This window comes from Cherax quadricarinatus, chromosome 98 (assembly GCF_038502225.1).
Source record: "Cherax quadricarinatus isolate ZL_2023a chromosome 98, ASM3850222v1, whole genome shotgun sequence".
NCBI classification, from domain to species: domain Eukaryota; kingdom Metazoa; phylum Arthropoda; class Malacostraca; order Decapoda; family Parastacidae; genus Cherax; species Cherax quadricarinatus.
In genome coordinates this window covers 583,471-609,934 of record NC_091389.1, presented here as the reverse complement: position 1 = coordinate 609,934, position 26,464 = coordinate 583,471, and the positions used below count along the sequence as shown (strand labels likewise).

The following is a 26,464-nucleotide window of genomic DNA, read 5'->3' as shown; positions in this document are numbered from 1 at the left end:
TCACCCAACACCCACCAGTAATGACTCACCCATCACCCACCAGTAATGACTCATCCATCACCCACCAGTAATGAATCACCCATCACCCACCAGCAATGACTCACACATCACCCACCAGTAATGACTCACCCATCACCATCAGTAATCACTCACCCATCACCCACCAATAATGACTCACCCATCACCCACCAATAATGACTCACCCATCACACACCAATAATGACTCACCCATCACACACCAGTAATGACTCACCCATCACACACCAATAATGACTCACCCATCACCCACCAATAATGACTCACCCATCACCCACCAATAATAACTCACCCACCACAAACCAGTAACGACTCACCCATCACCCACCAGTAATGACTCACCTATCACCCAAAAGTAATGACTCACCCATAACCCACCAATAATAACTCACCCATCACCCACCAATAATGACTCACCCATCACCCACTAATAATGACTCACCCATCACCCACCAATAATGACTCACCCATCACTCACCAGTAATGACTCACCCATCACCCACCAATAACGACTCACCCACCACCCACCAGTAATGACTCACCCATCACCCACCAGTAATGACTCACCCATCACTCACCAATAATGACTCACCCATCACCCACCAGTAATGACTCACCCATCACCCACCAGTAATGACTCACCCATCACCCACCAGTAATGACTCACCCATCACCCACCAGTAATGACTCACGCATCACCCACCAATAATGACTCATCCATTACCCACCAATGACTCATCCATCACCCACCAGTAATGACCCACCCATCACCCACCAGTAATGACTCACCCATCATCCACCAGTAATGACTCACCCATCATCCACCAGTAATGACTTACCCATCACCCACCAGTAATGACTCACCCATCATCCACCAGTAATGACTCACCCATCACCCACCAGTAATGATTCACCCATCATCCACCAGTAATGACTCACCCATCATCCACCAGTAATGACTCACCCATCACCCACCAGTAATGACTCACCCATCACCCACAAGTAATGACTCACCCATCACCCACCAGTAATGACTCACCCATCACCCACCAGTAATGACTCACCCATCATCCACCAGTAATGACTCACCCATCACCCACCAGTAATGACTCACCCATCACCCACCAGTAATGACTCATCCATCACCCACCAGTAATGACTCACCCATCACCCACCACTAATAACTCACCCATCACACATCAAAATGACTCACCCATCACCCACCAGCATTGACTCACCCATCACCCACCACTAATGACTCACCCATCACCCCCAGTAATGACTAACCCATTGCCCCCACTAATGACTCACCCATCACCCCCCAGTAATGACTCACCCATCACCCACCAGTAATGACTCACCCATCACCCACCAGTATTGACTCACCCATCACCCACAAATATTGACTACCCATCACCCACCAGTAATGACTAACCCATCACACACCAGTAATGACTCACCCATCACCCACCACTAATGATTCACCCATCACCCACCAGTAATGACTCACCCATCACCCACCAGTAATGACTCACCCATCACCCACCAGTAATGACTCATCCATCACCCACCAGTAATGAATCACCCATCACCCACCAGCAATGACTCACCCATCACCCACCAGTAATGACTCACCCATCACCATCAGTAATCACTCACCCATCACCCACCAATAATGACTTGCCATGTGGGTTTCGATAACGTGGATGGGGTAAGAATACTCACGTAGGCTGGTAGTACATATAATATAACAGAAAGTATGGGGAGCACCAACAGCCAACCTGTCTCTCTCTGCTGCCTACTATGACTGACCTATAGTGCCTACGGGTGAGGGTGTTTGAAATCCTGCTATGGTCAGCAGCAATATGAATACAGTCAATGATTCACACAGACGGTTGGTAGTGAGTCATCTACTGGTACACTGGTTACTGGTAACTGGTACTACTACAGGTCATTATCACTTCCTCCGTATGGCGTTTGGATTACGATCCTCCCTCCATTCACTCTCCTCCCTCCATTCTCTCTCCTCCCACCATTCTCTCTCCTCCCTCCATTCTCTCTCCTTCCTCCATTTACCCATCCACATATCGAAAACCCACATGACAGACTCACCCATCACCCACCAATAATGACTCACCCATCACACACCAGTAATGACTCACCCATCACCCACCAATAATGACTCACCCATCACACACCAGTAATGACTCACCCATCACCCACCAATAATGACTCACCCATCACACACCAGTAATGACTCACCCATCACACACCAATAATGACTCACCCGATGAACATCAAAATGGTATACAATACCGACAGGTTGTTAGGTAAGACACATATGCAAAGATAGTTCCTGACTATGGAACTGAACTTCTCCAGGCCGAGGGACTGACAACCTCAAATTCTACGACTTTAAGGGTGATGGACTGATTACATCGTCTTCACATCTCTACTGCTCCTGCCTACTTTCTGTATTCGACTGAAGAAGCCTACTGTGTAGGCGAAACGTTTCGGAATAAAGATGTCTAACTGTTGCATATGTGTCTTACCTAACAATGACTCACCCATCACCCACCAATAATAACTCACCCACCATCCACCAGTAACGACTCACCCATCACCCACCAGTAATGACTCACCTATCACCCAACAGTAATGACTTACCCATAACCCACCAATAATAACTCACCCATCACCCACCAATAATGACTCACCCATCACCCACTAATAATGACTCACCCATCACCCACCAATAATGACTCACCCATCACTCTTAGTAACCCACCCACAGGTACTAACTAACCCACCCACAGGTACTAACTAACCCACCCACAGGTACTGACTAACCCACCCACAGGTACTAACCCACCCACAGATACTGATTAACCCACCCACAGGTACTGACTAACCCACCCACAGGTACTGACTAACCCACCCACAGATACTGATTAACCGACCCACAGGTACTGACTAACCCACCCACAGGTACTGACTAACCCACCCACAGGTACTGACTAACCCACCCACAGGTACTGACTAACCCACCCACAGGTACTGACTAACCCACCACTAATGACTCACCCATCACCCACCCCTAATGACTCATCCATCACCCACCACTAATAACTCACCCATCACTCATCACACATCAAAATGACTCACCCACCACCCACCAGTAATGACTCACCCATCACCCACCAGTAATGACTCACCCATCACTCACCAATAATGACTCACCCATCACCCACCAATAATGACTCACCCATCACCCACCAATAGTAACTCACCCACCAGTAACGACTCACCCATCACTCACCAGTAATGACTCACCCATCACCCACCAATAATGACTTACCCATCACCCACCAGTATTGATTTACCCATCACCCACCAGTAATGACTCACCCATCACTCACCAATAATGACTCACCCATCACCCACCAGTAATGACTCACCCATCACCCACCAGTAATGACTTACCCATCACCCACCAGTAATGTCTCACCCATCACCCGCCAGTAATGACTCACCCATCACCCACCAGTAATGACTCACCCATCACCCACCAGTAATGACTCACCCATCACCCACCAGTAATGACTCACCCATCACCCACCAGTAATGACTCACGCATCACCCACCAATAATGACTCATCCATTACCCACCAATAATGACTCATCCATCACCCACCAATAATGACTCACCCATCATCCACCAGTAATGACTCACCCATCATCCACCAGTAATGACTCACCCATCATCCACCAGTAATGACTCACCCATCACCCACCAGTAATGACTCACCCATCATCCACCAGTAATGACTCACCCATCACCCACCAGTAATGACTCACCCATCACCCACCAGTAATGGCTCACCCATCACCCACCAATGACTCACGAAATCGTAATGACACGATTGCAAACAAATCATACCCAGGCCGGGATTTAACCCGCGGTCAGAGAGTCTCAAAACTCCAGACCGTCGCGTTAGCCACTGGACCAGCTAGCCACAATAAGATTCATCCAACTAGGTATATTTCTACACCATAGGAAGGTTAGCACAGGCCACCACTGTGACCACAAATGCAAGTTTTTACAGACGAATCTCCAGCTAGCGTGGCCGTGACGAACTCTAGCTCAAGTCCCCTCACCAGTAACGACTCACCCATTACCCACCAATAATGACTCACCCATCACCCACCAGTAATGACTCACCCATCACCCACCAGTAATGACTCACCCATCACCCACCAGTAATGACTCACCCATCACCCACCAGTAATGACTCACCCATCACCCACCAGTAATGACTCACCCATCACCCACCAGTAATGACTCACCCATCACCCACCAATAATGGCTCACCCATTACCCACCAATAATGACTCACCCATCACCCACCAATAATGACTCACCCATCACCCACCAGTAATGACTCACCCATCACCCACCAGTAATGACTCACCCATCACCCACCAATAATGACTCGCCCATCACCCACCAGTAATGACTCACCCATCACCCACCAATAATGACTCACCCATCACCCACCAATAATGACTCACCCATCACCCACCAATAATGACTTACTCATCACCCACCAATAATGACTCATCCATTACCCACCAATAATGACTCACCCATCACCCACCAATGACTCACCCATCACCCACCAATAATGACTTACTCATCACCCACCAATAATGACTCATCCATTACCCACCAATAATGACTCATCCATCACCCACCAGTAATGACTCACCCATCACCCACCAGTAATGACTCACCCATCACCCACCAGTAATGACTCACCCATCACCCACCAGTAATGACTCACCCATCACCCACCAGTAATGACTCACCCATCACCCACCAGTAATGACTCACCCATCACCCACGGGTGAGTCAGTAACCAACTGGAAGGGAAGTTGAATATCTGTCCGAGATAATCGAGTATTTTTCCCCAGTTTTATGGTCGTCTTGCACATTTAATCCCACATAAAACATGATCTACCTATACCTACTTACCTTCTTTATCTGTTATCTCAGTTATGTCTTCCAAACTGTTTATTTAGTGGCGTTATTACAAGAAAACTCAATATTACTCTTCTGTTATATGGTTCCTGTGTTCTGTGTTGGGGGTTTATAGGGCAAGTGAGTCTTACACCGTAATGAACCCGCTGTGTAGGTGTGAGGAATGGTGACCAGTGATGCACCGTAATGAACCCGCTGTGTGGGTGAGAAATGGTGACCAGTGATGCACTGTAATGAACCCGCTGTGTGATAGATAAGACAAGATAATATTTCGTTCGGATTTTTAACCCCGGAGGGTTAGCCACCCAGGATAACCCAAGAAAGTCAGTGCGTCATCGAGGACTGTCTAACTTATTTCCATTGGGGTCCTCAATCTTGTCCCCCAGGATGCGACCCACACCAGTCGATTAACACCCAAGTACCTATTTGCTGCTAGGTGAACAGGACAACAGTTGTAAGGAAACGTGTCGAAATGTTTTCACCCGCCGGGAATCGAACCCGGGCCCTCCGTGTGTGAAGCGGGATCTTTAGCCACCAGGCCACCGGGCCACCATGTGGGTGTGAGGAATGGTGACAAGTGATGCATCGTATTGAACCCGTTGTGTGGGTGAGGAATGGTGACCAGTGATGCACTGTATTGAACCTGCAGTGTAGGTGTGAGAAATGGTGACCAGTGATTAAGATAAGATTTCTATTGAAAATTTTCTAGGGATGTTACTTGTACATACCTCAACATTACATGCATACGAGTAATCTCATTGGGAGACAACAACCATATTGTTTACCGTAGTCACCCGTGTAGACATGTGAGAAAACTTAACCACCTCTGGTCACTGCAGGTGGCTCCTTCGACATTCACAATCTTATCCATATCTATCCGAGACCAGTATAAATTGGGTAGCACCCACAAGTACGGCGCTCCTAATTAATTGTGGACTGTATAGATTATATTAGTTTAACTGAATGAAGGAGGAGTAGGTTACACATGGATATATCCATCAAGGAAAAACACTTGTACATAATCCCACCACTTACCAGATATTCTCTGGTGGTCACTTGATGTAGCTGGATCACTCCCAACCTATCCAATTACAGCATACCTAACTGGCCAGTATCAGTCTGCTATAACTAGAAGGGTTACTTAACTGTGGGTGATTAATGCTCCTTACTTCCTATATTCACCATCTCATTTCGATGTCCTGCTACAGGACATCGAGGTATCCGTTTGTTTGTCCGGGTTTAGATTAGATTTAGATTTTGCCACCGAAGTGGCTAGTTTATTGTGCACCCCATATCCATCCTGTGGACGGTAGCGCGAGAGCATGTGGATACACAAAAGGCCTAGGAACTAGGCCCCAAAGGGTTAACAGGAATACATATGGATTTATATCTACATATCTATAGTTCACTTATCAGTTACAAGCAAATTTAGGAAATTTGCTTAGTATATCTGGTATCTTATTTTCATTAATAAGATATCTTGACATGTCACATAGGTTATTATACTGTCTGTCTCTGTATTCCTCAATAAGTGGACAATTAAGCACATAGTGTTCAAGAGAGTGACCATATGCCTGATCACATAATTTACATTTAGTTTGATCATCATCTGCGTGTCTCCCAAACTGCCAGAAGTACTTGTAACCAAGCCTAAGCCTGGCCACTACAACATCAGTCAGTCTGTTCACATTGCAAGTTGCTCCATAAACATACTTATCTACGTTCATGTTATCATAGTGGGTTATAGATCTACTCAGGCTTCTAACTGCATTCCTATAACAATCATTTTCATTATTTACTTCTCTCCTAATATTATTCCTAATGCTAGACACAGTTATACCAAAGTTATATTCTACATTCTCCTTCTGGATACTCTTCTTGGCTAACATATCAACTTTATCATGAAGGAGTAATCCAATGTGTGATGGGATCCATAGCAATTGTACATTAATTCCTTTGTCCCTAATTTTTGAGTATCTATACCTGGCTTCCCCAATGAGCATGTTGTTGGAGTCATTATATGAGCCAAGAGCCTTCAATGATGACATAGAATCAGTAATGATGATAGAGTCAAGCTCAGTGTCATAGGTTAGCTTTAGCGCCATTAGGATTGCAAACAATTCAGTTTGCAGTGTAGACGCCCAGTTGTTAATTCTTATGCCTAACTCAACAAATTTATTATCGTTCTTAAAACTAGGGAGGTGGCAACAAGAGCAGATGCAGCCCTGCCAGAAGACTCCTGTTTAGATCCATCAGTGTATATAACTTGTGATAACTTATTACTACCGGCTAGGTGAGAAATTTCTTCTTGAGCAGTTGCTCTAACAAGAGATTTAAGGAAGGGATTAATAGCAATGAGCTTCTTGGGATTAGAAGTCGTGACTCCATAAAAACTTCACTATCCCCGAGACAGGAAGACGAGATAAACAGATGCTCACTCTGAGAACGGCGACTTATTTCACACATTCTCTTAACTTGGTGTTATTTTCACTGATTACTTGTTAGCCCACCATACGGTTTAATGTCTCCTAATTATTATACACACTGGAGGCCACTCCATTAAGATCTGAGACCGATGAGTGATGATTAAACCAAGGGTATTTTTCCCCGGGACACACTCCATGGCGACGCGCCAGTCATCACTGGTCCTACCATTATTCACTCATTTTTACCACTTTATTACGGTGGTCCCGTAAATCACGTTCCCTCACTCTTCACCAGGAACAGTTACGACTCTTCCTATTATGAAATGTGGCCTATATTAATCCTTAGGCCGCCGTGAACGCCAATATCCTGGTCCCATGCTTTACCAGCCTCTTAAATCCATTCAAAAAACTCCCACTTCTCCATGCCCCGACTCGACCTCTTCCCCCCACATCTGTGCAGGCGCAGAGGGACCCTGTTGGTTCTATTCCATTTTCAAATACATTTTTTACCCAAATCAACACATTAAACACCTATTAGGCACTATAGCTTTGGAAGATTAAAATATTTTCCACACTGTGGCCAGGCGGAGGTCGTTGTTAGATGACTTACATAATGTGGAGTACAATTTTCCCATCTTCATGGCCACCTGGCTTGGGAACTCCAACATTGGTATTTACATAATCACTCATTACCTTTGTGACTAGTTCAGCTATCATAACTTTGGGGTCCAGTCACTGGACCCATTATGTACCTTTGTAATCTTTTGACTACCGCCCACAGGATGGGTATGGGGTGCATAAAGATATTAAACTAAAGTGTGTGTGTGTGTGTGTGTGTGTGTGTGTGTGTGTGTGTGTGTGTGTGTGTGTGTGTGTGTGGTGTGTGTGACTCAACAATCAATATTTGCACCAATAACTCATTACAGTTGTGACCGGGTGTGGAAGTGTGAATTGCTCATTACTCTATAATTTGTTCATGATTGTAGCCAAAGTATAAACGTAAGTAACCATTCTACAGAATTCATTACCTTTGTAACTTGTGAGCTCATTACCTTTGTACCTAGTTCAGCTATCAAAACTTTGGGGGCCCAGTCCCTGGACCCATTACGTACCTCTGTAATCTGTAAATACCTTTGTAACTTGTCATGATTGTGACCAGACTTACCTGGAGTTCATTACCTTTGTAAATTGTGAGTTCATTACCTTTGTAAATTGTGAGTTCATTACCTTTGTAAATTGTGAGTTCATTGCCTCTGTAACTTGCTCAGCTATCAAAACTTTGGAGTCCAGTCCCTGGACCAATTATGTACCTCTGTAATCTTTTGACTACCGCCCACAGGATGGGTATGGGGTGCATAATAAACATATTAAACTAATAACTAAACCATTAATTCTTTCTACCTGTTAACTCCTCAGGTAGGGCTCCATCCAAAGCACACTCAAGCTTCCATGCTTCTGGTATTAACAATTTCCCTCTTATTGTAAGGTGTGACACTAAGCCTATGCTCTCTGGGTTAATTTATTGGGTATACTGGAATTATGAGACTTTAACAATAACAAGTCTCTCTCAGTGTCCCAAGTCAGCCCCAGCACATTACTGCATATAGGCAATTCAACTCCAGGGCTATCCATATTTATTGATCCCTCAAAATGGACTAATTACTGTTCCATTCCCTCAGGGGCATCCTTGCACCTTGCATTATTTCATTAACCCCTTCACATATCCTCATTACTTCCTCTTCAGTTGACGTCACACCCGGAAATTGTCCACATAAGATTATTTACCCAATTACTTCGCTCAGTGGACCACCTGTGCACTTAAGGTGTGCATTTATCGTCGCCTGAAGTAGGAACTATTTATTATTTAACTGTTTATTAATTATATCATTATAAGCAGTCAACAATTTTGGTGTCTTGCTCAGTTCGCAGAGCTGGGCCCTTTAACTGTCCATACGCCATCCAATAATTAGTAGATAATTGTGAGTTAGACCTGATAGCTTGTGCTACCAGGTCGGTTGCCGTGTTCCTCCCTTAAGTCAATGTGACCTGACCTGACTAGGTTGGGTGCATTGGCTTAAGCCGGTAGGAGACTTGGACCTGCCTCGCATGGGCCAGTAGGCCTTCTGCAGTGTTCCTTCGTTCTTATGTTCTTATGTTCTAGATAATTCTGGACAGTTCAACTTCCACGGAAGTCGCACCCAGTAATGTCCAGATTCACATTTAACATCCTTCAGGTATTGTTCCTGAGTAAAGGAATCATTTGGACTTTCCTCATTTATATTAATCCCTATGCTGTCCAGTTCCCACAAATTAGACTGGTTCAACATCATACTCGATAGAAGAATACTTGTACTGGGTTGACCTTTCATGAGTAAGACACCGTGACCGTATTCACTACTTCCTCTAGTCATTATTACTAGGCGGTAGTCTGCCATATATTACATGGCCCGTACCAGGGTTGAGGAGAGTGACGCCGCATGGTTTTGGATTTATGCCCTTTATCCTGAATTATTACATCCAACACCGGCAAGACTACCTCAGCTATGCCATCATTATTGCCACCCTCCTTTTACAATAATCATTATTGCCAGTGCAGAAACACAGCAAACACTCCCCCCCCCCCTTAACATATGTACAGTCCCCATTCTAAATAACATAAACTTTGAATTTGAACTGAATTGAATTTTCCAGGTAGCAGCGAGTTACCGGACCCAGCTGATGCTGTCAGCGAGTTACCGGACCCAGCTGATGCTGTCAGCGAGTTACCGGACCCAGCTGATGCTGTCAGCGAGTTACCGGACCCAGCTGATGCTGTCAGCGAGTTACCGGACCCAGCTGATGCTGTCAGCGAGTTACCGGACCCAGCTGATGCTGTCAGCGAGTTACCGGACAGATTAGATTTAGATTTTGCCACCGAAGTGGCTAGTTTATTGTGCACCCCATATCCATCCTGTGGACTGTAGCGCGAGAGCATATGGATACACAAAAGGCCTAGGAACTAGGCCCCAAAGGGTTAACAGGAATACATATGGATTTATATCTACATATCTATAGTTCACTTATCTGTTACAAGCAAATTTAGGAAATTTGCTTAGTATATCTGGTATCTTATTTTCATTAATAAGATATCTTGACATGTCACATAGGTTATTATACTGTCTGTCTCTGTATTCCTCAATAAGTGGACAATTAAGCACATAGTGTTCAAGAGAGTGACCATACCTGGAGTTTACCTGGAGAGAGTTCCGGGGGTCAACGCCCTCGCGGCCCGGTCCGAGACCAGGCCTCCTGGTGGATCAGAGCCTGATCAACCAGGCTGTTGCTGCTGGCTGCACGCAAACCAACATACGAGCCACAGCCCGGCTGATCCGGAACTGACTTTAGGTGCTTGTCCAGTGCCAGCTTGAAGACTGCCAGGGGTCTGTTGGTAATCCCCCTTATGTGTGCTGGGAGGCAGTTGAACAGTCTCGGGCCCCTGACACTTATTGTATGGTCTCTTAACGTGCTAGTGACACCCCTGCTTTTCATTGGGGGGATGGTGCATCGTCTGCCAAGTCTTTTGCTTTCGTAGTGGGTGATTTTCGTGTGCAAGTTCGGTACTAGTCCCTCTAGGATTTTCCAGGTGTATATAATCATGTATCTCTCCCTCCTGCGTTCCAGGGAATACAGGTTTAGGAACCTCAAGCGCTCCCAATAATTGAGGTGTTTTATCTCCGTTATGCGCGCCGTGAAAGTTCTCTGTACATTTTCTAGGTCGGCAATTTCACCTGCCTTGAAAGGTGCTGTTAGTGTGCAGCAATATTCCAGCCTAGATAGAACAAGTGACCTGAAGAGTGTCATCATGGGCTTGGCCTCCCTAGTTTTGAAGGTTCTCATTATCCATCCTGTCATTTTTCTAGCAGATGCGATTGATACAATGTTATGGTCCTTGAAGGTGAGATCCTCCGACATGATCACTCCCAGGTCTTTGACGTTGGTGTTTCGCTCTATTTTGTGGCCAGAATTTGTTTTGTACTCTGATGAAGATTTAATTTCCTCATGTTTACCATATCTGAGTAATTGAAATTTCTCATCGTTGAACTTCATATTGTTTTCTGCAGCCCACTGAAAGATTTGGTTGATGTCTGCCTGGAGCTTTGCAGTGTCTGCAATGGAAGACACTGTCATGCAGATTCGGGTGTCATCTGCAAAGGAAGACACGGTGCTGTGGCTGACATCCTTGTCTATGTCGGATATAAGGATGAGGAACAAGATGGGAGCGAGTACTGTGCCTTGTGGAACAGAGCTTTTCACCGTAGCTGCCTCGGACTTTACTCTGTTGACGACTACTCTCTGTGTTCTGTTAGTGAGGAAATTATAGATCCATCGACCGACTTTTCCTGTTATTCCTTTAGCACGCATTTTGTGCGCTATTACGCCATGGTCACACTTGTCGAAGGCTTTTGCAAAGTCTGTATATATTACATCTGCATTCTTTTTGTCTTCTAGTGCATTTAGGACCTTGTCGTAGTGGTCCAATAGTTGAGACAGACAGGAGCGACCTGTTCTAAACCCATGTTGCCCTGGGTTGTGTAACTGATGGGTTTCTAGATGCGTGGTGATCTTGCTTCTTAGGACCCTTTCAAAGATTTTTATGATATGGGATGTTAGTGCTATTGGTCTGTAGTTCTTTGCTGTTGCTTTACTGCCCCCTTTGTGGAGTGGGGCTATGTCTGTTGTTTTTAGTAACTGTGGGACGACCCCCGTGTCCATGCTCCCTCTCCATAGGATGGAAAAGGCTCGTGATAGGGGCTTCTTGCAGTTCTTGATGAACACAGAGTTCCATGAGTCTGGCCCTGGGGCAGAGTGCATGGGCATGTCATTTATCGCCTGTTCGAAGTCATTTGGCGTCAGGATAACATCGGATAGGCTTGTGTTAATCAAATTTTGTGGCTCTCTCATAAAAAATTCATTTTGATCTTCGACTCTCAGTCTGGTTAGCGGCTTGCTAAAAACTGAGTCATATTGGGACTTGAGTAGCTCACTCATTTCCTTGTTGTCATCTGTGTAGGACCCATCTTGTTTAAGTAGGGGCCCAATACTGGACGTTGTTCTCGATTTTGATTTGGCATAGGAGAAGAAATACTTTGGGTTTCTTTCGATTTCATTTATGGCTTTTAGTTCTTCCCGCGATTCCTGACTCCTAAAGGATTCTTTTAGCTTAAGTTCGATGCTTGCTATTTCTCTGACCAGTGTCTCCCTACGCATTTCAGATATATTGACCTCTTTTAGCCGCTCTGTTATTCTTTTCCGTCGCCTGTAAAGGGAGCGCCTGTCTCTTTCTGTTTTACATCTACTCCTCCTTTTTCTTAGAGGAATAAGCCTTGTGCATACATCGAGTGCTACCGAGTTAATCTGTTCTAGGCATAAGTTGGGGTCTGTGTTGCTTAGTATATCTTCCCAGCTTATATCGGTTAGGACTTGGTTTACTTGGTCCCACTTTATGTTTTTGTTATTGAAGTTGAATTTGGTGAATGCTCCCTCGTGACTAATCTCATTATGTCGGTCTGGGGCTCCGCGCATACATGACTGAACCTCAATTATGTTGTGATCTGAGTATATTGTTTTTGATATGGTGATATTTCTTATCAGATCATCATTGTTAGTGAAGATGAGGTCTAGTGTATTCTCCAGTCTAGTAGGCTCTATTATTTGCTGGTTTAAATTGAATTTTGTGCAGAGATTTAAAAGCTCGCGTGAGTGTGAGTTTTCATCAGAGCTGCCTCCTGGTGTTATTACTGCAACAATATTATTTGCTATATTCCTCCATTTTAGGTGCCTTAAGTTGAAATCCCCCAGGAGCAAGATGTTGGGTGCAGGAGCTGGAAGGTTTTCCAGACAGTGGTCAATTTTTAACAGCTGTTCCTGGAATTGCTGGGATGTTGCATCCGGAGGCTTGTAGACTATCACAATGACTAGGTTTTGGTTCTCGACCTTTACTGCTAAAACTTCCACTACATCATTTGAGGCATTTAGCAGTTCTGTGCAAACAAGTGACTCTGCAATGTACAGGCCAACCCCCCCCTTTTGCCTGTTCACTCTGTCACATCTGTATAGGTTGTAACCTGGGATCCATATTTCGTTGTCTAAGTGATCCTTTATGTGGGTCTCAGTGAAAGCCGCGAACATTGCCTTTGCCTCTGCAAGCAGTCCACGGATGAAAGGTATTTTGTTGTTTGTTGCTGGCTTTAGACCCTGTATATTTGCAAAGAAGAATGTTATCGGACTGGTGGTATTGTTGGTACTGGGGGGGGATTTTTTTTCCGGCATTAGTATCTGTATCTGTTGGTTTGGAGTGGAGGCCATCGACTGTGGTCACATAATTTACATTTAGTTTGATCATCATCTGTGTGTCTCCCAAACTGCCAGAAGTACTTGTAACCAAGCCTAAGCCTGGCCACTACAACATCAGTCAGTCTGTTCACATTGCAAGTTGCTCCATAAACATACTTATCTACGTTCATGTTATCATAGTGGGTTATAGATCTACTCAGGCTTCTAACTGCATTCCTATAACAATCATTTTCATTATTTACTTCTCTCCTAATATTATTCCTAATGCTAGACACAGTTATACCAAAGTTATATTCTACATTCTCCTTCTCGATACTCTTCTTGGCTAACATATCAACTTTATCATGAAGGAGTAATCCAATGTGTGATGGGATCCATAGCAATTGTACATTAATTCCTTTGTCCCTAATTTTTGAGTATCTATACCTGGCTTCCCCAATGAGCATGTTGTTGGAGTCATTATATGAGTCAAGAGCCTTCAGTGATGACATAGAATCAGTAATGATGATAGAGTCAAGCTCAGTGTCATAGGTTAGCTTTAGCGCCATTAGGATTGCAAACAATTCAGTTTGCAGTGTAGACGCCCAGTTGTTAATTCTTATGCCTAACTCAACAAATTTATTATCGTTCTTAACTAGGGAGGTGGCAACAAGAGCAGATGCAGCCCTGCCAGAAGACTCCTGTTTAGATCCATCAGTGTATATAACTTGTGATAACTTGTTACTACCAGCTAGGTGAGAAATTTCTTCTTGGACACAGCTGATGCTGTCAGCGAGTTACCGGACACAGCTGATGCTGTCAGCGAGTTACCGGACACAGCTGATGCTGTCAGCGAGTTACCGGACCCAGCTGATGCTGTCAGCGAGTTACCGGACCCAGCTGATGCTGTCAGCGAGTTACCGGACCCAGCTGATGCTGTCAGCGAGTTACCGGACCCAGCTGATGCTGTCAGCGAGTTACCGGACCCCAGCTGATGCTGTCAGCGAGTTACCGGACCCAGCTGATGCTGTCAGCGAGTTACCGGACCCCAGCTGATGCTGTCAGCGAGTTACCGGACCCAGCTGATGCTGTCACTCGCCCTTATAAACCAAACAAACAAAATCATCAGAGGAGAATTATTGTAAATTTTTGTCAATTGTGGTGACATAATATCATGTTGGAGTAACTAGAAGATTAATGAGGTAAGTAGGTATATTAATGTATATTAATGTATATTAATGTATATTAATGTATATTAATGTATATTAATGTTTATTAATGTATATTAATGTATATTAATGTATATTAATGTATATTAATGTATATTAATGTATATTAATGTTTATTAATGTATATTAATGTATATTAATGTATATTAATGTATATTAATGTATATTAATGTATATTAATGTATATTAATGTTTATTAATGTGATAAAGAACAAACAAGGAAGCAAAGTAATATTTCTCTCCTCTATCTCAACATTTCTTTATATTTTATTCCCCTCAAGGAAGGTTCCTTGATGTTGGTGAGGGGGCTCTTGATTTAGGGCCCCTCATGGAAGGTTTCTTGATGTTGGTGAGGGGGCTCTTGATTTAGGGCCCCTCAGGGAAGGTTCCTTGATGTTGGTGAGGGGGCTCTTGATTTAGGGCCCCTCATGGAAGGTTTCTTGATGTTGGTGAGGGGGCTCTTGATTTAGGGCCCCTCAGGGAAGGTTCCTTGATGTTGGTGAGGGGCTCTTGATTCAGGGCCCCTCAGGGAAGGTTCCTTGATGTTGGTGAGGGGGCTCTTGATTTAGGGCCCCTCAGGGAAGGTTCCTTGATGTTGGTGAGGTGCTCTTGATTTAGGGCCCCTCAGGGAAGGTTCCTTGATGTTGGTGAGGGGGCTCTTGATTTAGGGCCCCTCAGGGAAGGTTCCTTGATGTTGGTGAGGTGCTCTTGATTTAGGGCCCCTCAGGGAAGGTTCCTTGATGTTGGTGAGGTGCTCTTGATTTAGGGCCCCTCAGGGAAGGTTCCTTGATGTTGGTGAGGGGGCTCTTGATTCAGGGCCCCTCAGGGAAGGTTCCTTGATGTTGGTGAGGGGCTCTTGATTTAGGGCCCCTCAGGGAAGGTTCCTTGATGTTGGTGAGGGGCTCTTGATTTAGGGCCCCTCAGGGAAGGTTCCTTGATGTTGGTGAGGGGGCTCTTGATTCAGGGCCCCTCAGGGAAGGTTCCTTGATGTTGGTGAGGGGCTCTTGATTTAGGGCCCCTCAGGGAAGGTTCCTTGATGTTGGTGAGGGGCTCTTGATTTAGGGCCCCTCAGGGAAGGTTCCTTGATGTTGGTGAGGGGGCTCTTGATTCAGGGCCCCTCAGGGAAGGTTCCTTGATGTTGGTGAGGGGCTCTTGATTTAGGGCCCCTCAGGGAAGGTTTATTGATGTTGGTGAGGGGCTCTTGATTTAGGGCCCCTCAGGGAAGGTTCCTTGATGTTGGTGAGGGGGCTCTTGATTCAGGGCCCCTCAGGGAAGGTTCCTTGATGTTGGTGAGGGGCTCTTGATTTAGGGAATTGGATCTGTGCTCCAGTTCCCCGAATTAAGCCTGAATGCCTTCCACATCGCCCCCCCCAGGCGCTGTATAATCCTCCGGGTTTAGCGCTTCCCCCTTGTTTATAATAATAATAATTTATATTTTATTACTAAGTTTATTCAGGTGGACATAAATACAGTTGCTTAAGTTATCATACACAGCAGCATTATTATAATCAAGGGGGAAGCGCTAAACCCGGAGGATTATACAGCGCCTGGGGGGGGATGTGGAAGGCATTCAGGATTAATTCGGGGAACTGGAGCACAGATCTAATTACCTAAATCAAGAGCCCCCTCACCAACATCAAGGAACCTTCCCTGAGGGGTCCTAAATCAAGAGCCCCTCACCAACATCAAGGAACCTTCCCTGAGGGGCCCTAAATCAAGAGCCCCTCACCAACATCAAGGAACCTTCCCTGAGGGGCCCTAAATCAAGAGCCCCCTCACCAACATCAAGGAACCTTCCCTGAGGGGCCCTAAATCAAGAGCCCCTCAACAACATCAAGGAACCTTCCCTGAGGGGCCCTAAATTAAGAGCCCCCTCACCAACATCAAGGAACCTTCCCTGAGGGGCCCTAAATCAAGAGCCCCTCACCAACATCAAGGAACCTTCCCTGAGGGGCCCTAAATCAAGAGCCCCCTCACCAACATCAAGGAACCTTCCATGAGGGGCCCTAAATCAAGAGCCCCTCACCAACATCAAGGCACCATCCCTGAGAGACCCTAAATCAAGAGCCCCTCACCAACATCAAGGAACCTTCCCTGAGGGGCCCTAAATCAAGAGCCCCCTCACCAACATCAAGGAACCTTCCCTGAGGGGCCCTAAATCAAGAGCCCCTCACCAACATCAAGGAACCATCCCTGAGAGACCCTAAATCAAGAGCCCCTCACCAACATCAAGGAACCTTCCCTGAGGGGCCCTAAATCAAGAGCCCCCTCACCAACATCAAGGAACCTTCCCTGAGGGGCCCTAAATCAAGAGCCCCTCACCAACATCAAGGAACCATCCCTGAGAGACCCTAAATCAAGAGCCCCTCAACATCAAGGAACCTTCCCTGAGGGGATACACAGCAGCAGATGTGTTGATTATCTAAGATAACACACAATAGTCACAGTGACTTATTTACCTGTGGAATATACCTGCAGAGGGTTTAGGGGGTCAGCGCCCCCCAGCCCGGTCTGTGACCAGTCCTGGTGGCAGATCAGAGCCTGATCAACCACACTGTTACTGCTGGCCGAATGCAAACCATCATTCCTTGTAATACTTGATTATTTAAACAATAAAGGTGATATACCAGGAATAATATAAGCTGTCTTTAACCCGTAAACGGTCCAAACGTATATATACGTTTTTTCAACATTTGAAAATGTGTAAAAAAACTTTGATCTACTTTTTTTTTTTGTTATATTTGAAAAATGTAAAAAAAACGTAGATCTACTTTTGTAGCAGTACACATGTGAACATAGATCTGCTTTTGTAGCAGTACACATGTGAACGTAGATCTGCTTTTGTAGCAGTACACATGTGAATGTAGATCTGCTTTTGTAGCAGTACACATGTGAACGTAGATCTACTTTTGTAGCAGTACACATGTGAACGTAGATCTGCTTTTGTAGAAGTACACATGTGAACGTAGATCTGCTTTTGTAGCAGTACACATGTGAATGTAGATCTGCTTTTGTAGCAGTACACATGTGAACGTAGATCTACTTTTGTAGCAGTACACATGTGAACGTAGATCTACTTTTGTAGCAGTACACATGTGAACGTAGATCTACTTTTGTAGCAGTACACATGTGAACGTAGATCTGCTTTTGTAGCAGTACACATGTGAACGTAGATCTACTTTTGTAGCAGTACACATGTGAACGTAGATCTACTTTTGTAGCAGTACACATGTGAGCGTAGATCTGCTTTTGTAGCAGTACACATGTGAACGTAGATCTGCTTTTGTAGCAGTACACATGTGAACGTAGATCTACTTTTGTAGCAGTACACATGTGAACGTAGATCTACTTTTGTAGCAGTACACATGTGAACGTAGATCTGCTTTTGTAGCAGTACACATGTGAACGTAGATCTACTTTTGTAGCAGTACACATGTGAACGTAGATCTACTTTTGTAGCAGTACACATGTGAACGTAGATCTGCTTTTGTAGCAGTACACATGTGAACGTAGATCTGCTTTTGTAGCAGTACACATGTGAACGTAGATCTACTTTTGTAGCAGTACACATGTGAACGTAGATCTACTTTTGTAGCAATACACATGTGAACGTAGATCTGCTTTTGTAGCAGTACACATGTGAACGTAGATCTACTTTTGTAGCAGTACACATGTGAACGTAGATCTACTTTTGTAGCAGTACACATGTGAACGTAGATCTACTTTTGTAGCAGTACACATGTGAACGTAGATCTGCTTTTGTAGCAGTACACATGTGAACGTAGATCTACTTTTGTAGCAGTACACATGTGAACGTAGATCTACTTTTGTAGCAATACACATGTGAACGTAGATCTGCTTTTGTAGCAGTACACATGTGAACGTAGATCTACTTTTGTAGCAGTACACATGTGAACGTAGATCTACTTTTGTAGCAGTACACATGTGAACGTAGATCTAATTGGACCGTTTACGGGTTAATATGTGCAGGTAGTTTTTTCCACTCCTTTATTTTTGTACAATAAAATGTGTAGAGGTGAAGTTTGGTCACTGACTGTGTGTACTACAGAGTTGTGTTGTCTTATTCCAGTATTATAATTGTTTGGCTTAGCGCTTCTTTTTGATTATAATAATAATAATTATAATTGTTGGGGTTCCAGCCTTGATATATTTACCAACAACATATTATCCACACTGTTTGTTACCAATTTGATAAATGTGATTTAACTTGAGTTGTTTTACTCTGTCTTCAACATTCAGTATATCCAGTTGTTACTGTGTCTTCAACATTAAGTATATCCAGTTGTTACTGTGTCTTCAACATTCAGTATATCCAGTTGTTACTCTGTCTTCAACATTCAGTATATCCAGTTGTTACTGTGACGGAAAAGAATAACAGAGCGGCTAAAAGAGGTCAATATATCTGAAATGCGCAGGGAGACACTGGTCAGAGAAATAGCAAGCATCGAACTTAAGCTAAAAGAATCCTTTAGGAGTCAGGAATCGCGGGAAGAACTAAAAGCCATAAATGAAATCGAAAGAAACCCAAAGTATTTCTTCTCCTATGCCAAATCAAAATCGAGAACAACGTCCAGTATTGGGCCCCTACTTAAACAAGATGGGTCCTACACAGATGACAGCAAGGAAATGAGTGAGCTACTCAAGTCCCAATATGACTCAGTTTTTAGCAAGCCGCTAACCAGACTGAGAGTCGAAGATCAAAATGAATTTTTTATGAGAGAGCCACAAAATTTGATTAACACAAGCCTATCCGATGTTATCCTGACGCCAAATGACTTCGAACAGGCGATAAATGACATGCCCATGCACTCTGCCCCAGGGCCAGACTCATGGAACTCTGTGTTCATCAAGAACTGCAAGAAGCCCCTATCACGAGCCTTTTCCATCCTATGGAGAGGGAGCATGGACACGGGGGTCGTCCCTCAGTTACTAAAAACAACAGACATAGCCCCACTCCACAAAGGGGGCAGTAAAGCAACAGCAAAGAACTACAGACCAATAGCACTAACATCCCATATCATAAAAATCTTTGAAAGGGTCCTAAGAAGCAAGATCACCACCCATCTAGAAACCCATCAGTTACACAACCCAGGGCAACATGGGTTTAGAACAGGTCGCTCCTGTCTGTCTCAACTACTGGATCACTACGACAAGGTCCTAAATGCACTAGAAGACAAAAAGAATGCAGATGTAGTATATACAGACTTTGCAAAAGCCTTCGACAAGTGTGACCATGGCGTAATAGCGCACAAAATGCGCGCTAAAGGAATAACAGGAAAAGTCGGTCGATGGATCTATAATTTCCTCACTAACAGAACACAGAGAGTAGTCGTCAACAGAGTAAAGTCCGAGGCAGCTACGGTGAAAAGCTCTGTTCCACAAGGCACAGTACTAGCTCCCATCTTGTTCCTCATCCTCATATCCGACATAGACAGGGATGTCAGCCACAGCACCGTGTCTTCCTTTGCAGATGACACCCGAATCTGCATGACAGTGTCTTCCATTGCAGACACTGCAAGGCTCCAGGCGGACATCAACCAAATCTTTCAGTGGGCTGCAGAAAACAATATGAAGTTCAACGATGAGAAATTTCAATTACTCAGATATGGTAAACATGAGGAAATTAAATCTTCATCAGAGTACAAAACAAATTCTGGCCACAAAATAGAGCGAAACACCAACGTCAAAGACCTGGGAGTGATTATGTCGGAGGATCTCACCTTCAAGGACCATAACATTGTATCAATCGCATCTGCTAGAAAAATGACAGGATGGATAATGAGAACCTTCAAAACTAAGGAGGCCAAGCCGATGATGACACTCTTCAGGTCATTTGTTCTATCTAGGCTGGAATATTGCTGCACTCTAACAGCACCTTTCAAGGCAGGTGAAATTGCCGACCTAGAAAATGTACAGAGAACTTTCACGGCGCGCATAACGGAGATAAAACACCTCAATTACTGGGAGCGCTTGAGGTTTCTAAACCTGTATTCCCTGGAACGCAGGAGGGAGAGATACATGATTATATACACCTGGAAAATCCTAGAGGGACTAGTACCGAACTTGCACACGAAAATCACTCACTACGAAAGCAAAAGACTTGGCAGACGATGCACCATCCCCCCAATGAAAAGCAGGGGTGTCACTAGCACGTTAAGAGACCATACAATAAGTGTCAGGGGCCCGAGACTGTTCAACTGCCTCCCAGCACACATAAGGGGGATTACCAACAGACCCCTGGCAGTCTTCAAGCTGGCACTGGACAAGCACCTAAAGTCAGTTCCTGATCAGCCAGGCTGTGGCTCGTACGTTGGTTTGCGTGCAGCCAGCAGCAACAGCCTGGTTGATCAGGCGCTGATCCACCAGGAGGCCTGGTCACAGACCGGGCCGCGGGGGCGTTGACCCCCGAAACTCTCTCCAGGTAAACTCCAGGTATATCCAGTTGTTACTCTGTCTTCAACATTCAGTATATCCAGTTGTTACTCTGTCTTCAACATTCATTATATCCAGTTGTTACTGTGTCTTCAACATTCAGTATATCCAGTTGTTACTGTGTCTTCAACATTCAGTATATCCAGTTGTTACTGTGTCTTCAACATTCAGTATATCCAGTTGTTACTGTGTCTTCAACATTCAGTATATCCAGTTGTTACTGTGTCTTCAACATTCAGTATATCCAGTTGTTGTAATTCATCCTGACCTACCTGTGCACTTTACTGGATAAACCAGTAAATTCAATGAATGTGAATAATTCCCAATTGTAATATTATAAGTATTCCTTGTACGTAACCTTAAATAAGCAAAATTGTTAAAAAAACAAAGTTATATAGTATATTGTATAACTTTGTTATACTGTATATTGCAAGTGTCGCAATGTCAGTTAAGTACAGTGGATCCTCGAGTTTAGAACTTAATCCGTTCCAGGAGCTAGTTCTGAAGTCGAAATGTTCGAAAGTTGAACCAATATTTCCCATGAGAAATAATGGAAATATAATTAATCCATGCCAGAAACCCAAAAATATTCACAAAAAATACATTTTATAGAGAATACATTATTGTTTTATATACACAAAACATATATACATAGTACAAACATATGTACATAGTACAATTACTAATACATTTAAATAAACATATGAAATAACATTTTTGCTTATCTTTCATGAAGATTTGTGATGGCATTTGGAAGATAGGGAGGAGGAGAGAGGGAAATCCCCCTCTATAAGGACTTTAGGTATTAAAGCCGTCTCTGGGGTTGCTTCCCTTCTCTGTCTTTTAATGCCACTAGGACCAGCTTGAGTCACTGGACCCGTGTCTCACAAAATAACTGTCCAGTCCTCTGTTTCTGGTGCCTCCTTAATATTTCCCTAAAATGGGACATGTTTCTGTCACTGAACTTGTTGCAAAGATGGCTTGTTTCAGCTTCCTCAGAGTGGTACTTCTGCACAAACATTTGAACATCATTCCACTTGGCACAAATCTGCTTAATCTTGGAAGAAGGCATCTCATACACTCCCTCTTCCTCCTCTTCCAAAGCAAGTTCCTTAGCTGTGGTCTGATACTGTTCCAGATGAAGCTCTTCCAGCTCTTCAGTGGTTAGCTCTTCCCTGTGGTCGTCCACCAACTCTTCCACATCCTCTCCACTCACCTCCAGCCCCTGGGTGTTCCCCAATGCCACAACAGGCAGACAGTCAGCTGTGATGAATGGTTTTGAAAACCGACAAGTTGAAGAATTGAGACACTTATGCAACACATGGGAATCTTTATTGAAGAAACGTTTCGCCACACAGTGGCTTCATCAGTCCAACACAAAGTAGAAGTGGGTAAGGAGAGTAGAAGTTTGAGATAATCAGTCCCTCAACCTGGAATCGATGTGTTCAGTCCATCACTCTTGTAGGAAGTGCAGCATAAGGCCAGAGAGGTGGCTTATATACTGCGGTGAGATGTGTTGAAGCAGGAGGAGGCGGGATCACAGTGGGACCTGCCACTAGTGTAAGTAGGTTGTCGTCCTAAGGTTGGGCAAGCGTTGAAGTCTTTGTACCAAGATCCCATGATGTTGCAGTGTCTGACAGATGTGATGAATGATTTTGAAAACCGACAAGTGTCTCAATTCTTCAACTTGTCGGTTTTCAAAACCATTCATCACATCTGTCAGACACTGCAACATCATGGGATCTTGGTACAAAGACTTCAACGCTTGCCCAACCTTTGGACGACAACCTACTTACACTAGTGGCAGGTCCCATTGTGATCCCGCCTCCTCCTGCTTCAACTCTTCTCACCGCAGTACATAGGCCACCTCTCTGGCCCTATGCTGCACTTCCTACAAGAGTGATGGACTGAACACATCGATTCCAGGTTGAGGGACTGATTACCTCAAACTTCTACTCTCCTTACCCACTTCTACTTTGTATTGGACTGATGAAGCCACTGTGTGGTGAAACGTTTCTTCAATAAAGATTCCCATGTGTTGCATAAGTGTCTCAATTCTTCAGACAGTCAGCTGGGTCAGGGTCAGACTCAAACCCTTCAAAATCCCTCTTTTGGACACAATCTGGCCACAATTGTCTCCAGGCAGAGTTCAAAGTCCTGGAAGTCACTCCCTCCCAAGCCTTACCTTATGGAGCTGTAGATATTGAAGTGATTCCTCCAGAACTCTCTTAGGATCAACTTAGTGTCTGTGGTCACATTAAGGCACTTTTCAAACACTGCTTTTGTGTAGAGTTTTTTGAAGTTAGAAATGACTTGCTGGTCCATGGGCTGGAGGAGATGAGTGGTGTTAGGAGGCAAATGCGTCACTGTGATGAAACTATAGTCCCTCGACAGTAGGTCTACCAAGTTTGGAGGATGAACAGGAACATTGTCCATTAACAGGAGGCACTTGATTGGCAAATTATTGTCTTGGAGGTATTTTCTCACACTGGGGCCAAACACTTTATGGACTCACTCATTGAAAATTTGCCTTGTGACCCATGCCTTATTATTTGCTTTCTACAAGACACATAACTTGTTCTTAATGACATTGTTTTTCTTAAACACTCTGGGATTTTCAGAGTGATGCACAAGTAAAGGCTTCACTTTAAAATCACCACTAATGTTAGCACAGAACAAAAAAGTTAGCCTGTCTTTCATAGGCTTGTGTCCTGGCAGTGCCTTTTCCTCCTGTGTGATGTAGGTCCTCTGTGGCATTTTCATCCAAAACTGGCATGTTTAGTCACAAATGAACACTTGTTGGGGTTTGAATTTTTCAGTATCTATGTACCCCTTAAACTCCTGTACAAACTTCTCAGCCGCCCATTTGTCTAAACTGGCGGCCTCAGCATGCCTTACAACACTGTATGCCACTATGCTTCTTAACCCTTTCACTGTCAAAATCCCGAATCATGAAGTGTCTCCTGGTGTCAAAAAATATTTGAAAAAAAAAAAAAATTCTTATGGATGTGTTAAGATTATTTTTCTGATTGTTTTAATCCCCCCCAAAAATTTTTTGCATTAGTATTTACTGAGATATAGAGGCATAAAGTTGGCAGAAAATGTGCCACATATGGCAACAGCGGCGAATGCCGCTCACCCGGTAAACTTTGGTTTACTTGCATTCGAAGGTTTCTTGTTTTTTTTACTATTTTATTTTTTCACATAACTTTTGTGGCCTGTGAGAGCAAAGTATGGTGCAATGCTCATACATATATACATTGTGGCCTGTGAGAGCAAAGTATGGTGCAATGCTCATACATATATACATTGTGGCCTGTGAGAGCAAAGTATGGTGCAATGCTCATACATATATACATTGGTTGAATGTAGCACAATTATAGCAAAAATACTGGTATAATATTGTTTACAAAACTTGTTTACATAGACAAGCAGTATAAAAAAATATTTATTATGATTTATTTATTTATTTATTTGAACATGATACAGAGAAGTACAAGGAATACAATTTTTTAAGTGCAACATGCCAAAGTCCCTTGTATGCAGAGCATTATGGACAGGTTAACATTAACTTAAGATTAACTAAGCAATGATATATTCAGTGGTACAAAAATTATTGTAAACAGATAACAATTTGGTACAAATGAGTATTACAAAGACAGGTCATATGGTCATTTACTGTGTTATCAGTAGAATGGAGTATTCTGTTAGGTAATGAAGTTAAATAGTAACAAAGTTTGATTGGGTCACAGGTTGACATTTATGAGATACAATAATGAGATACATGTATGAGATACAATTTATGAGATACAATTATTCAGTGTTTATTTAGTTGTGGGTGAGTAAGTGATTTTTGAGAAGAGACTTGAATTTATAAACAGTGTTTCTTTATATTCACAGGTAATGAATTCCAGATTTTAGGGCCTTTTATGTGCATTAAATTTCTGCATAGCGTGAGATGGACACGAGGAACATCAAAGAGTGATCTGTGTCTTGTGTTATGGTCATGTGTTCTGTTGAGGTTGGTAAGGAGATGTTTGAGGGGAGGGTTAATATCAGAGTTAAGTGTTCTATGTATGTAATAGGTGCAGTAATAAGTATGGATATTTTGTATTGTGAGTAGGTTTAGAGTTTTGAATATTGGTGGAGTGTGCTGTCTGTAGTGAGAATTTGTTATCATTCTGACTGCAGCCTTTTGTTGGGTGATTAGTGGTCTGAGATGGTTAGTTGTTGTTGAGCCCCATGCACAAATTCCTTAGGTGAGATAGGGGTAAATAAGAGAGTGATATAGGGCCAGGAGGGCTGACTGTGGAACATAGTACCATATCTTCGATAGTATGCCTATGGTCTTGGAAATTTTTTTGGAAATTTGTTGTATATGTGTTTGAAATTTGAGTCTATTATCAAGGTGGATTCCTAGGAATTTTCCCTCTGAGTTTTGTGATAGGTGATCCATTTATTATGTTAAGAGACACATCTGCAGCTCTGTTACCAAACTGAATGTAGTAGGTTTTGTCAATATTTAGAGTAAGTTTGTTAGTCCTCATCCAGGTAGATATTTTCTGTAATTCGGTATTTACAGTATTGGCTAGCATGACTGGGCTCGGGTGAGAGTAGACGTATGTAGTGTCATCTGCAAATAGTGTGGGTTTGAGTAGTTGCGATGCATTTGGTAGGTCATTTATGTATATGAGAAAGAGTAGAGGGCCTAGGACACTTCCCTGTGGGACACCAACTGTAATTGGCTGTGCAGAAGAGTTTGCCCCATTTGTGTACACATTGGCTTCTGTTGCTGAGGTATGACTTTAGGTAGTTGAGGGAGTGCCCTCTTATACCATAGTGCGACAATTTTACGTGGAGCAAGTCATGGTCAACTGTATCGAAAGCTTTACGTAAGTCAATGAAGATCCCCAGTGGGACTTCTTTTTTCTCTATTGCAGTGTAAATATGTTCTAGCATGTGGATAA

General features: G+C 43.7%; 2 protein-coding genes across 2 annotated transcripts in view; one reads left to right on the top strand and one right to left on the bottom strand.

The window, feature by feature from the left end:
* The window catches only part of LOC128699030 (zinc finger protein 501-like), a 53,846-nt gene extending 48,654 nt beyond the window's left edge, over positions 1–5,192 (bottom strand). The window contains exon 1 of the mRNA XM_070105235.1: positions 5,072–5,192. The gene's annotated coding sequence lies outside the window, so the exon portion shown is untranslated. The remainder of the gene's footprint in view (positions 1–5,071) is intronic.
* Positions 5,193–14,890: 9,698 nt separating this feature from the next.
* The window catches only part of LOC128702508 (zinc finger protein 154-like), a 47,422-nt gene continuing 35,848 nt past the window's right edge, over positions 14,891–26,464 (top strand). Inside the window, exon 1 of the mRNA XM_053796784.2 lies at positions 14,891–15,017. The gene's annotated coding sequence lies outside the window, so the exon portion shown is untranslated. The remainder of the gene's footprint in view (positions 15,018–26,464) is intronic.